The sequence below is a fragment of the Lithobates pipiens genome, unplaced genomic scaffold (genome assembly GCF_037356315.1).
Source record: "Lithobates pipiens isolate NorthernLeopardFrog02 unplaced genomic scaffold, aLitPip1_a1.2 Scaffold_18, whole genome shotgun sequence".
NCBI classification, from domain to species: domain Eukaryota; kingdom Metazoa; phylum Chordata; class Amphibia; order Anura; family Ranidae; genus Lithobates; species Lithobates pipiens.
The window spans coordinates 17277841-17293436 of NW_027507758.1; the positions used below are offsets into that span (position 1 = coordinate 17277841).

The window sequence follows — 15596 nt, forward strand, 5'->3', positions numbered from 1 at the left end:
TGGCGTTCCCGCATCGCTCCAGTGTGAACCCAGCCTAATAAGCGATCGTTTTTCTGATCGCTGTATTAGTGTCACAGGTGACGCTAGTTAGGCAGGTAGGTATTTAGGTTCGCCGCAGCTTTTTATAGCGCCAGGGACCCCCATATACTACCGCATAAAGCCCCCTGATTGCCCCCTAGTTAACCCTTTCACCAGTGATCACCATATAACTGTTACAGGTGACGCTGGTTGGTTAGTTATTTTTTTATAGTTTCAGGGCACCCGCCATTTATTACCTAGTCTCACTAGTGTACCCCTAAATTTAGGGGTGTCTACTTTCCAAAATGGGGTCATTTGGGGGGGGTTTGTGCCATCTTGGCATTTTATGGCCTTCAAAACTGTAACGCCCTTAGAAAGCCTGAAGGCGGTGCTTGGTTTTCGGGGCCCCGTACGCGGCTAGGCTCCCAAAAAGTCCCACATATGTGGTATCCCCGTACTCAGGAGAAGCAGCAGAATTTATTTTGGGGTGTCATTTCACATACGCCCATAGCATGTGTGAGCAATATATCATTTAGTGACAACTTTGTGTAAAAAAAAAAAAAAATTTTTTTTTTGTCATTATTCAATCGCTTGAGGCAAAAAAATAAAATATTCAATGGGCTCAACATGCCTCTTATCAATTTCCTTAGGGGGTCTACTTTCCAAAATGGGGTCATTTGGGGGGGTTTTGTACTGCCCTGCCATTTTAGCACCTCAAGAAATGAGATAGGCAGTCGTAAACTAAAAGCTGCGTAAATTCCAGAAAACGTACCTTAGTTTGTAGATGTGACAACTTTTGCGCAAACCAATAAATATACAATTATTGACTTTTTTTTTTACCAAAGACATGTGGCTGAATACATTTTGGCCTAAATGTATGACTAAAATTGAGTTTATTGGATTTTTCTAATAACAAAAAGTAGAAAATATCATTTTTTTTCAAAATTTGCGGTCTTTTTACGTTTATATCGCAAAAAATAAAAATCGCAGAGGCAATCAAATACCATCAAAAGAAAGCTCTATTTGTGGGAAGAAAAGGACGCAAATTTTGTTTGGGTACAACATTGCATGACCGCGCAATTACCAGTTAAAGCAGCGCAGTGCCAAAGTGTAAAAAGACCTCTGGTCATTTACCAGCAAAATGGTCCGGTCTGAAAGTGGTTAATGAATAAAAGAAGAAAAAGAAAATGTTAGCCCAATTTTTTTGTATATTGTCAAAGATTTTACGTCGCAAGAATCTAAGCAAAAAAATTGTGATTCTCATTTTGTCCAGAATCGTGCAGCTCTACCTATAGGTAAGCCTTACTTATAGGCTTACCTATAAGTAAAATTCAGAGATAGGAGTTTACTCCCACTTTAAAAAAAGAAAAACAACCTCACAAAGAAAAGTCAGTGGACAGGCACTTACACAGAACATGGAGGGGCCGGCCAGGAAGTGCGGCGTCTCAGATGTCATATAGATCCTCTGTGATCCTTCAGGTCATCGCCAAGTCTTGGAGGCAGGGGGCGCCGCGCGGCTCTGTCAGCGGGAGAAATTGTGTGAGGAGTCTGCACAGAAAAAAAAAAAGGTGTTAGGAGGAAACCTAGAATGAAATATGTGGCTACCATTGAAAACATCCCCCTGAAAACTGCTAGCCCGTTGTCACACTGATCCCCCCACTTCAATACTTCCAGTCACTGATCAATAGACGATACAGGAGATCGGACTGCACCGGCTCTGTATTTATTCTGGTCTTACAGATTCCTGGAGCTGGAAACAGCCAAGCAACTTGCATTTTCATAGAGAGGTCAATCCCGGTCACCAACTAAAAACTGACAACAAACCTTACTACTGCTCACAAGTAAAACAAATAACCATCAAAAAATAAATAAATAAAAAAAGTATACACACAGTTGTGCTCATAAGTTTACACACCCTGGCAGAATTTATGATTTCTGGGCCATTTTTCAGAGAATATGAATAATAACACAAAAACTTTTCTTTCACTCGTAGTTGGCGTTTGGCTGAAGACATTTATTATCAATCAACTGTGTTTACTCTTTTTAAATCATAATGACAACAGAAACTCCCCAAATGACCCTGATCAAAAGTTTACATACCCTGGTGATTTTGGACTGATAACATGCAGACAAGTTGACACAAAGGGGTTTGAATGGCTATTAAAAGCAACCATCCTCCCCTGTGATCTGTTGGCTTGTAATCAGTGTGTGTGTATAAAAGGTCAATGAGTTTCTGGACTCCTGACAGACCCTTGCATCTTTCATCCAGGGCTGCACTGACGTTTCTGGATTCTGAGTCATGGGGAAAGCAAAAGAATTGTCAAAGGATCTGCGGGAAAAGGTAGCTGAACTGTATGAAACAGGAAAGGGATATCAAAAGCTATGCAAGGAATTGAGAATGCCAATCAGCAGTGTTCAAACTCTAAAGCCTTGTACACACGATCGGAGAATCCGTCGGAATGTGTCCTATCGGACCGTGTTGTCGGATAATCCGACTGTGTGTGGTATGCATCTGAATGTTTCCGTTGGAATATCCGTCAGACCCAAATTTCCAACTTGTTGGAAATATTTCCCGACCAACTGGTTCGATCGGACATACTCCGATCATGTGTAGAGAATTTTGATCGGACCAAGTGGCACGCATGCTCAGATCAAATTCCTACATCAAAGCTATTGTCTACTAGCCTGAATGTAGTCTCATCGTAACTAAATTACGTCATCACGTTCTGAAAGATCGGATTTTTCGACAACTTAGTCCGACCGTGTGTATGCAACAGTTTCGGACAAGATCCGACGGGCAAAATCAGACGGATTTGGTTGTCGAAATCTCCGACCGTGTGTACAGGGGCTTACCATGAAGTGGACAATGAGGGGTTCTGCTGAAACCAAACCACAGTCAGGTAGACCAACTAAAATTTCAGCCACAACTGCCAGGAAAATTGTTCGGGATGCAAAGAAAATAACTTCAGGTGAAATACAGGACTCTCTAATAACATGTGGTGTGGCTGTTTCAAGATGCAAAATAAGGAGGCACTTGAAGAAAGATGGGCTGCATGGTCGAGTCACCAGAAGAAAGCCATTACTACGCAAATGCCACAAAGTATCCCACTTACAATACACCAAACAGCACAGAGACAAGCCTCAAACCTTTTGCCACAAAGTCATTTGGAGTGATGAGACCAACATTTAGTTTTTTTGGCCACAACCATAAACTCTTCATTTGGAGATGAGTCAACAAGGCCAATGATGAAAGGTCCGCCATCCCTACTGTGAAACACGGAGGTGGATCGCTGATGTTTTGGGGATGTGTGAGCTACAAAGGCACAGAAAATTTGGTGAAAATTGATGGGAAGGTGAATGCAGTGTGTTATGAAAAAACACTGGAGGAACATTTGCATTCATCAGCCAGGAAGCTGCACATGGGACGTACTTGGACATTCCAACATGACAATGATCCAAAACACAAGGCCAAGTTAACCTGCCATTGGCTACAGCAGAATAAAGTGAAGGTTCTGGAGTGGCCATCTCAGTCTCCTGACCTCAATATCATTGAGCCACTCTGGGGAGATCTCAAAACATTCCGTTCATGCAAGACAGCCCAAGAATTTACAGGAACTGGAGGCTTTTTGCCAAGAGGAATGGGCAGCTTTACCATCTGAGAAGATAAAGAGCCTCATCAACAAATACCATAAAAGACTTCAAGCTGTCATTGATGGTAATGGGGGCAATACACGGTATTAAAGTGGTCCTCCAGCCTGAAGTGGAAGTTCCGCTAATCTGATCCCTCCCCCCTCCGGTGCCACAATCGGCACCTTTCAGGGGGGAGGGGGGTGCAGATACCTGGATATCTGCACCCACTTCCGGGACAAGACCCCCGCAGATGCCCCGCGCCCCCAGCCCCCCCCCCCATTGTGTTCTGGGAAACACACAGTTCCCAGGACACAGCGGGGGACCATAAGAGACGCGCAGCGCGACTCGCACATGCGCAGTAGGGAACCGGGCAGTGAAGCCGCAATGCTTCACTTCCCGATTCCCTGACAGAGGACGGTGGCGGGGGCTGCAGAGAGACGAGCGATCGCTCGTCATCTGCCGCCGACATCGCTGGACCCTGGCACAGGTAAGTGTCAATTTATTAAAAGTCAGCAGCTGCAATATTTGTAGCTGCTGGCTTTTAATATATTTTTTAAAGGTGCAGAACCACTTTAAGAACTGGGGTATGTAAACTTTTGATCAGGGTCATTTGGGTAGTTTCTGTTGTCATTATGATTTAAAAAGAGTAAAGACGGCTGATTGATAATAAATGACTTCAGCCAAACACATAACCACGAGTGAAAGGAACGTTTTTGTGATATCATTTATATTCTCTAAAAAATGGCCAAGAAATCATTCTGCCAGGGTATGTAAACTTATGAGCACAACTGTATATAAAAATATATACACAATTACACATACACACACAAAAATAAATACAAGGTTTATTACAATGCTCAAAAGAAGATTAAATCAAATTAAACCAAGAACACTGGAAAAAAAAAAAAAAAAAAAAAAGAAAATAAATCGCCTAAAAAGCCAAATAATTGCTAAATACAATTAAGTGATGTGCAGTGGCCAGTACTAGGAGTAGTATAGAGGTGGAGGGGGTAGCAGAGAAGTGTTATGTGTAGTGGTTAGTAGTAAAGGGGAAGTAAACCCTTCTATTGTTTTCAGTCAAGGAAGCTGCCATCATGGTCTCTAATGATTCTTCAACTGCCATAATGCTGCACATGTGATCAGTTATGACACCAGCCATTGGATGGTTTGAAAGTTTGGTTGAGAGCACAACCAATGTGAAAGTTAGCATTTCCGGCATGCCGGGAATGTAAATGTTTTTTGAAACTGGGTTTACTCCCGCTTTAAATGTTATAGGGAAGCGTGAAGTCTAGTGGGGCAATATTAGGAGTAGTAGGTTTGTAGTAGAGAAGTGTGATGTATAGTAATAGGGGTAGTAGAGAGGTGTGATGTGTACTAGGTGTGGAGAAGAATGATGTGCAGTGAGTAGGTTAGTAATAGATAGGGGTGCAACGGATCGTCACCGATCCGTGATCCAAACGGGTCACCCCGCTCGGATCGGCACATGCTACGATCCGCGGAGCGCTCCGCGGTCTCGGCCTTAGGAAAGGCCGCGGCTTCGGCCTAGCTCTGAAGCAGCAGCCATCTTTCTACACCCAGGCTGTTTACACTGATCGCTCCGACGGAGCGATCACTTGTAAACAAACCAGTGTCATGCCATGACTCCGGTTCCTCTCTCCCCTCTCTGTATTAACCTGTACAGTGGAGGGGAGAGATCCTGAGATGGAAGCAGCCATCCCTCCATACCCTGCAGTACCCAGCAATACCCTGCAATACTCTAGCAATACCCCAATACTCTGCAATACTCTGCGATACCCTGCCAATACTCAGCGATACCCTGACTGCCAATACTCAGCGATACCCTGACTGCCAATACTCAGCGATACCCTGACTGCCAATACTCAGCGATACCCTGACTGCCAATACTCTGCGATACCCTGACTGCCAATACTCTGCGATACCCTGACTGCCAATACTCTGCGATACCCTGACTGCCAATACTCTGCGATACCCTGCCTGCCAATACTCTGCGATACCCTGACTGCCAATACTCAGCGATACCCTGACTGCCAATACTCTGCGATACCCTGACTGCCAATACTCAGCGATACCCTGACTTCCAATACTCAGCGATACCCTGCCTGCCAATACTCTGCGATACCCTGCCTGCCAATACTCTGCGATACCCTGCCTGCCAATACTCAGCGATACCCTGCCGTGCCCAGCCATGCTCAGCCGTACCCAGCCATGCTCAGCCAATATTACAGTGGGGGAGATTGTGGATATTACAGTGGGGACTATATGGTGGTGGAATTTTCACAGGTTTTTGCAAATTAAATTATTATTTGCTGATCCGAAAAAAATGATCCGATTCATGACTCTGATCCGAAGAAAGATCCGATCCGTGAGTTTTTTGATCCGTTGCACCCCTAGTAATAGAGGAGTGTGGTGTGGAATGGGTAATGTTAGGAGTAGTAGATTTATACCAGACAAGTGTGAAGTGTAGTGGGCAGTATTACTAGAAGTATAGAGGTGGAGGGGGTAGTAAAGAAGTGTGATGTGTAGTGGGCAGTATTAGGAGTAGGCTTGTAGTAAAGGAGTATGATGTTTAGTATTAGGTATAGTAGAGAAGTGTGATTTGTACTAGGTTTTACTAGGTGTAGTAAGCTAGAATGAAGTGTAGTGGGTAGGTTAGAAGTAGGGAGGTGTGATGTGTTATGGGTATTAGTATTAGCAGCTAATAGGTAGAGTAGTGTGATGTGTAGTGGGCAGTATTAGGAGTAGTAGGTTAGTAGTAGTAGTAGAAGTGTGATCTGTAGTAATAGGGGTAGCAGAGAGGTGTACTAGGTCATACTAAGTGTAGTAAGCTTCTATGATGTGTAGTGGATAGGTTAGTAGTACAGAAGTGTGAGGTATTATCGGCAATATTCGGAGTAGTAGGTTAGTAGTAGAGAATGTGAGGTGCAGCTGGCAGTATCAGAAGTAGTAGAAAAATGTGATGCATTCTGGGATGCATTAGGAGTAGTAGGTTAGAAGCAGATAAGTGTGAGGTGTAGTGGGCAGTGTTAGACGTAAAGGAGTTTGATACTAAGTGGGTATTACTAGGAGAAGTAGAAAACTGTGGTGTGTAGTGGGCAGTATTAGGAGTAGTATAGCGGTGGAGAAGGTAGTAGAGAAGTGTGATGTGTTTACTAGGTGTAGTAAGCTAGTATGATGTGTAGTGGGTAGTATGAGGTTAGTAGTAGTAGGATGTGATGTGTAGTGGGTAGCAGGATGTTAGTATTAGTGGGGTGTGATGTGCAGCAGGTATTATGAGGTAAGTAGTGGTAGGGTGTGATGTGTAACAGGTGTAGTAAGCTAGTATGATGTGTAGTGGGTAGATTAGTAGTAGAGGAGTGTGATGTATAGTGGGTAGTATGAGGTAAGTAGTAGAGTGTGGTGGGCAGAAATAGGTAAGTGGTAGAGGAGGGTGGTGGGCATTATTAGGCAAGTAGTAGAGGAGTGTGATGTGTAGTGGGTAGCATTAGGCAAGTAGTAGAGGAGTGTGATGGGTAGTATTAGGTAAGTGGTAGAGGAGTGTGGTGGGTAGTATTAGGTAAGTAGTAGAGGAGTGTGATGTGTAGTGGGTAGCATTAGGTGAGTAGTAGAGGAGTGTGGTGGGTAGTATTAGGCAAGTAGTAGAGGAGTGTGGTCGGTAGTATTAGGTAAGTAGTACCTTAGTTTGTTCTGTTTTTTATCTTTCATTGATATGTATTGATTGGCACTTTATTATGACATCATCACTCGCACTTCACTGATCCATCATTTAGTATTACATTCCGGCACTGATTTATGTTCTATGGGATTCTTCCATTTATTATCTTCATTTTACCTCTTCACATTCTTCTATTCCCCCGAGTTCCGTGTTATCTGTTGGAGGATCTCACTTCTGCCCATTCACTCACACACTGGGGGTTATTTACTAAAGGCAAATCCACTCTGCACCACAAGTGCACTTGGAAGTGCAGTCGCTCTAAATCTAAGGGGTAGATCTGAAATGAGGGGAAGCTCTGCTGATTTTATCATCCAATCATTTACAAGATAAAATGCTGTTTTTTATTTCCCTTGCATGTCGCCCTCGGATCTACAGCGACTTTAATGCCAAGTGCACTTGTAGTGCAAAGTGGATTTGCCTTTAGTAAATAACCCCCAGTGTGATGTATTATATGTATTATACACGACGTGGTTTTATAGGACCGATTTTATCTATTCGCACGTTGCATTATCCTTGTGAGGATTCACATGCATTGCAAGAGTTTGATATTCCTTTCCTATCCTTTTTATTATTCATGAGCTGATATCTTACAGCACAGAACTATTACCGTACTAGTATGAGGTTAGCAGTAGTAGTAGGGGGTATGTAGTAGTAGGGTGTAGTGGGTAGTATGGGATTAGTAGTAGAGGAGAGTGATGTGTAGTGGGTGGTAGTAAGGGGCAGTGGGTAGTACTGGTAGCAGTAGGGTGTAGTCTTTAGTGCCTGGGTGCTCAACCTGTGGCCCTCCAGCTGTTGCAAATCTACAAGTCCCATCATGCCTCTGCCTGTGGGAGTCATGCTTGTAACTGTCAGTCTTGCCATGCCTCATGGGACTTGTAGTTCTGCAACAGCTGGAGGGCTGCCAGTTTGAGACCCCATGCATGCAATGGATAGTAGTAGGGTGCAGTGGCTAGTACTACAAGTAGTAGGGTGCAGTAGGTAGTAGTAGGGTACAGTGGGTGTAGTAGTAAGGTGTAGTAGTAGGGTGCAGTGGGTGTAGTAGTAGGGTGCAGTGGGAGGTAGTAGTAAGGTGTAGTAGTAGGGTGCAGTGGGTGTAGTAGTAGGATGCAGTGGGAGGTAGTAGTAGGGTGTATTTGGGGGTAGTAGGGTGTAGTGGGTGGTAGTAGTAGGGTGTAGTGGGCGGAAGTAGTAGGTGGTAGTAGTACGGTGAAGTGGGTGGTAGTAGTACGGTGAAGTGGGTGGTAGTAGTACGGTGAAGTGGGTGGTAGTAGTACGGTGAAGTGGGTGGTAATAGGGTGCAGTGGGTGGTAGTAGTAGGGTGCAGTGAGTGTAGTAGTAGGGTGTATTTGGGGGTAGTAGGTGGTAGTAGTAGGGTGTAGTACGGTGTAGTGAGGAGTAGTAGTGAGGAGTAGTAGTAGGTGGTAGTAGTAGGGTGCAGTGGGTAGTAGAAGGCGGTAGTAGTAGGGTGTAGTGGGGTACAGTGAGTGTAGTAGGGTGTAGTGGTAGGGTGTAGTGTCAGTCTCACTATCCCAGCACTGGAGGGGGTGTGGGGGGAGGGGCAGGGGTCAGCAGTGAAGGGGTTAGCACGGTGCTCCTGGTGTCACCTGACAGGAGGAGGGGGAGGGGAAGATACAGATAAGGGAACACATTGTAAATAAACAACCCCCCTCCCCCATACACTGTGTGTTGGTGTCTTCCTATGACTGGGGGATTCTGTCCTCTCTCCGTGTAATCTGATCTCCCCGGATCTCTCGCTGTCTCTCCGCTCACCGTCCGGTTTCGTTTCTCGTTCTGTTTAGTCGCGCCAGCCGGGTCCTCCAGTCCTCCCGCCGCGCCGAGATGACGTCATTCACAGCCCGCCGGGGTCCTTCCGTCGCGCCGGTGACATCACACGGGCTGTCCTGTCCACTGCCTGATCCTACAGAGACCAGTGAGAGAGCGGGGGAGGGAGCGCCGGGGGATGGTCTCCATTCCTGTCCGGCACAAGGAGGACTCTATCATCCCGGGACTACTGAGTGAGAGGGGGGGTGTCAGCTACTTCCACAATACTACCCACCGCCCATCACACTTCTCTACTACCAGCCTACTAATACTACTCACTACATATCACACTTTACTACTACCAGTACTACCCACCGCACATCACACTTCTCTACTAACCTACTACTACCTACTGCACACCACACGTCTCAACTAACCTACTACTACCAGTCCTACCCACTGCACATCACACTTCTCTACTAACCTACTACTACCAGTCCTACCCACTGCACATCTCACTTCTCTACTAACCTACTACTACCAGTCCTACCCACTGCACATCACACTTCTCTACTAACCTACTACTACCAGTCCTACCCACTGCACATCTCACTTCTCTACTAACCTACTACTACCAGTCCTACCCACTGCACATCACACTTCTCTACTAACCTACTACTATCCACTGCACACCACACTTCTCTACTAACCTACTACTACCAGTCCTACCCACCGCACATCACACTTCTCTACTAACCTACTACTACCTACTGCACACCACACGTCTCAACTAACCTACTACTACCAGTCCTACCCACCGCACATCACACTTCTCTACTAACCTACTACTACCTACTGCACACCACACGTCTCAACTAACCTACTACTACCAGTCCTACCCACTGCACATCACACTTCTCTACTAACCTACTACTACCAGTCCTACCCACTGCACATCACACTTCTCTACTAACCTACTACTACCAGTCCTACCCACTAAACATCTCACTTCTCTACTAACCTACTACTACCAGTCCTACCCACTGCACATCACACTTCTCTACTAACCTACTACTACCAGTCCTACCCACTGCACATCACACTTCTCTACTAACCTACTACTACCAGTCCTACCCACTGCACATCACACTCCTCTACTAACCTACTACTACCAGTCCTACCCACTGCGCATCACACTTCTCTACTAACCTACTACTACCAGTCCTACCCACTGCGCATCATACTTCTCTACTAACCTACTACTACCAGTGCTACCCACTGCACATCTCACTTCTCTACTAACCTACTACTACCAGTCCTACCCACTGCACATCACACTTCTCTACTAACCTACTACTATCCACTGCACACCACACTTCTCTACTAACCTACTACTGCCAGTCCTACCCACTGCACATCACACTTCTCTACTAACCTACTACTATCCACTGCACACCACACTTCTCTACTAACCTACTACTGCCAGTCCTACCCACTGCACATCACACTTCTTTACTAACTTACTACTACCAGTAATACCCACTGCACATCTCACTTCTCTACTAACCTACTACTACCACCAGTACTACCCACTGCACATCTCACTTCTCTACTAACCTACTACTACCACCAGTACTACCCACTGCACATCACACTTCTCTACTAACCTACTACTACCACCACCATTACTACCCACTGCACATCACACTTCTCTACTAACATACTACCCACTGCACATCACACTTCTCTACTAACCTACTACCCACTGCACATCACACTTCTCTACTAACCTACTACTACCAGTCCTACCCACTGCACATCACACTTCTCTACTAACCTACTACTACCAGTCCTACCCACTGCACATCACACTTCTCTACTAACCTACTACTACCAGTCCTACCCACTGCGCATCACACTTCTCTACTAACCTACTACTACCAGTCCTACCCACTGCGCATCATACTTCTCTACTAACCTACTACTACCAGTCCTACCCACTGCACATCTCACTTCTCTACTAACCTACTACTACCAGTCCTACCCACTGCACATCACACTTCTCTACTAACCTACTACTATCCACTGCACACCACACTTCTCTACTAACCTACTACTACCAGTCCTACCCACCGCACATCACACTTCTCTACTAACCTACTACTACCTACTGCACACCACACGTCTCAACTAACCTACTACTACCAGTCCTACCCACCGCACATCACACTTCTCTACTAACCTACTACTACCTACTGCACACCACACGTCTCAACTAACCTACTACTACCAGTCCTACCCACTGCACATCACACTTCTCTACTAACCTACTACTACCAGTCCTACCCACTGCACATCACACTTCTCTACTAACCTACTACTACCAGTCCTACCCACTAAACATCTCACTTCTCTACTAACCTACTACTACCAGTCCTACCCACTGCACATCACACTTCTCTACTAACCTACTACTACCAGTCCTACCCACTGCACATCACACTTCTCTACTAACCTACTACTACCAGTCCTACCCACTGCACATCACACTCCTCTACTAACCTACTACTACCAGTCCTACCCACTGCGCATCACACTTCTCTACTAACCTACTACTACCAGTCCTACCCACTGCGCATCATACTTCTCTACTAACCTACTACTACCAGTGCTACCCACTGCACATCTCACCTCTCTACTAACCTACTACTACCAGTCCTACCCACTGCACATCACACTTCTCTACTAACCTACTACTATCCACTGCACACCACACTTCTCTACTAACCTACTACTGCCAGTCCTACCCACTGCACATCACACTTCTCTACTAACCTACTACTATCCACTGCACACCACACTTCTCTACTAACCTACTACTGCCAGTCCTACCCACTGCACATCACACTTCTTTACTAACTTACTACTACCAGTAATACCCACTGCACATCTCACTTCTCTACTAACCTACTACTACCACCAGTACTACCCACTGCACATCTCACTTCTCTACTAACCTACTACTACCACCAGTACTACCCACTGCACATCACACTTCTCTACTAACCTACTACTACCACCACCATTACTACCCACTGCACATCACACTTCTCTACTAACATACTACCCACTGCACATCACACTTCTCTACTAACCTACTACCCACTGCACATCACACTTCTCTACTAACCTACTACTACCAGTCCTACCCACTGCACATCACACTTCTCTACTAACCTACTACTACCAGTCCTACCCACTGCACATCACACTTCTCTACTAACCTACTACTACCAGTCCTACCCACTGCGCATCACACTTCTCTACTAACCTACTACTACCAGTCCTACCCACTGCGCATCATACTTCTCTACTAACCTACTACTACCAGTGCTACCCACTGCACATAACACTTCTCTACTAGTACCACCCACCACAAATCATTCTTCTCTACTACTAGCCCGCTACTACTAGTATTACCCTTGCACAACACACTTCTCTACTACTAGCCTACTAATAATACTCACTGCACATCCTACTTCTCTAGTACTACTGAGCTATTAGTACTACTCACTGCACATCATACTTCTCTGCTACTAACCTACTAGTACTACCCACTGCATATTGTACTTCTCTACTAACTTACTACTACCCACTGCACATCACACTTCTCTACTGCTAACCCACTGCTACTAGTAATACCCCCTGCACATCATACTTCTCTACTACTCCCAGTACTACCCCCCCCCCCCCCCCACCCTGCACATCATACTTCTCTGCTGCTAACCTACTACTACCTATACTACCAACCGCACATCACACTTCTCTGCTACTACTCCTGGTACTACCCACTGCACATCACACTTCTCTACTACCACCTATACTACCCACCGCGCATCACACTTCTTTACTACTACCAGTCCTACCCACCACACGTTCCACTTCTCTATACTACTACCAGTACTACCCACATCACATCATACTTCTATACTGCTACCTATTCTACCCCCTGCACATCATACTTCTCTGCAACTAACCCACTGTTCATCACACTTCTCTACTACTAACCTACTACTACCAGTCCTTCCCACCGCACATCACACTTCTGTACTACTAACCTACTAATACTACCCACTGTACATCACATTTCAGTACGACTAACCTACTACTACTTACTGCACATCATATTTCTCTACTACTAATTTACTAGTACTACCCACTGCACATCACACTTCTGTACTACCAACCTACTACTACCAGTACTATCCCCCGAACATCATACTTCTCTACTACTACTGACCTACTTCCCCACCCACCCACCTCTTTATTACTCCAAATCCTACTATAATCCAACTATACTACACACATTTCTTCTACTGGCCCACCACTACCCCCATCACATCCACTGTACTCCTAATATTACCCCCATAGCTATATTTCCCTATACTACTGATCTTCTGCCCACCCAGTGCTTCCCCCGTTGCCGCCCTGTTTACACTGCCAGGTAAATGCCCCTAATATTTATTTAATCTTACTAATATACCGACCCCTAAACATAAATTTAATTTATCATGATTTTCTCCTACTCCTCTACTTAACTGCCCCTTTACACTTCCTACTACCAATCCCAACTGCCCCCCTTCCTCACTGCTATACCTTCCTACTACTCCTCTACCATCTCTTTCTGCCACCTATACCTTTTGTATGTCTCCTCTGTCACCTTCTACTGCCCCAATACCTCTCTACTATTCCACTACCCTTCCTTACCTTCCCTATTCCTTACTACTACTCCTCGCCTCGCCTACTTATACTCCTCGCCTCCCATAACTCTACCTCTACTACTACTCATCACCTCCCATACCTCTACTACTACTCATCACCTCCCATACCTCTACTACTCATCACCTCCCATACCTCTACTACTCATCACCTCCCATACCTTTTTACTACTACTACTCATCACCTCCCATACCTTTTTACTACTACTACTACTTATCACCTCCCATACCTTTTTACTACTACTACTACTACTACTCATCACCTCCCATACCTTTTTACTACTACTACTCATCACCTCCCATACCTTTTTACTACTACTACTCATCACCTCCCATACCTTTTTACTACTACTACTCATCACCTCCCATACCTTTTTACTACTACTACTCATCACCTCCCATACCTTTTTACTACTACTACTCATCACCTCCCATACCTTTTTACTACTACTACTCATCACCTCCCATACCTTTTTACTACTACTACTCATCACCTCCCATACCTTTTTACTACTACTACTCATCACCTCCCATATCTTTTTACTACTACTACTCATCACCTCCCATATCTTTTTACTACTACTACTACTCATCACCTCCCATACCTTTTTACTACTACTCATCACCTCCCATACCTTTTTACTACTACTCATCACCTCCCATACCTTTTTACTACTACTCATCACCTCCCATACCTTTTTACTACTACTCATCACCTCCCATACCTTTTTACTACTACTACTACTCATCACCTCCCATACCTTTTTACTACTACTACTCATCACCTCCCATACCTTTTTACTATTACTACTACTACTCATCACCTCCCATACCTTTTTACTACTACTCATCACCTCCCATACCTTTTTACTACTACTACTCATCACCTCCCATACCTTTTTACTATTACTACTACTACTCATCACCTCCCATACCTTTTTACTATTACTACTACTACTCATCACCTCCCATACCTTTTTACTATTACTACTACTACTCATCACCTCCCATACCTTTTTACTATTACTACTCGTCACCTCCCATACCTTTTTACTACTACTACTACTACTCGTCACCTCCCATACCTTTTTACTACTACTACTACTCGTCACCTCCCATACCTTTTTACTACTACTACTACTACTCATCACCTCCCATACCTTTTTACTACTACTACTCATCACCTCCCATACCTTTTTACTACTACTCATCACCTCCCATACCTTTTTACTACTACTCATCACCTCCCATACCTTTTTACTACTACTACTACTACTCATCACCTCCCATACCTTTTTACTATTACTACTACTACTCATCACCTCCCATACCTTTTTACTATTACTACTACTACTCATCACCTCCCATACCTTTTTACTATTACTACTACTACTCATCACCTCCCATACCTTTTTACTACTACTACTACTCGTCACCTCCCATACCTTTTTACTACTACTACTACTACTACTACTACTCATCACCTCCCATACCTTTTTACTACTACTACTCATCACCTCCCATACCTTTTTACTATTACTACTACTACTCATCACCTCCCATACCTTTTTACTATTACTACTACTACTCATCACCTCCCATACCTTTTTACTATTACTACTACTACTCATCACCTCCCATACCTTTTTACTACTACTACTACTACTCGTCACCTC

At 44.6% G+C, this 15596-nt stretch overlaps 1 protein-coding gene across 2 annotated transcripts in view; it reads right to left on the reverse strand.

The window, feature by feature from the left end:
- CMTR1 (cap methyltransferase 1) overlaps positions 1-9290 on the reverse strand; it is a 97940-nt gene extending 88650 nt beyond the window's left edge. The window contains exons 1-2 of one of the 2 annotated variants that reach the window (XM_077485393.1): positions 9152-9290; positions 1427-1566 (exon numbers count right to left, since the gene is read on the reverse strand). The gene's annotated coding sequence lies outside the window, so the exon portion shown is untranslated. Of the gene's footprint in view, positions 1-1426; positions 1567-9059 lie in introns of both variants that reach the window. The other variant, XM_077485394.1, reaches the window with a different exon arrangement.
- Between the last annotated feature and the right edge of the window lie 6306 nt (positions 9291-15596).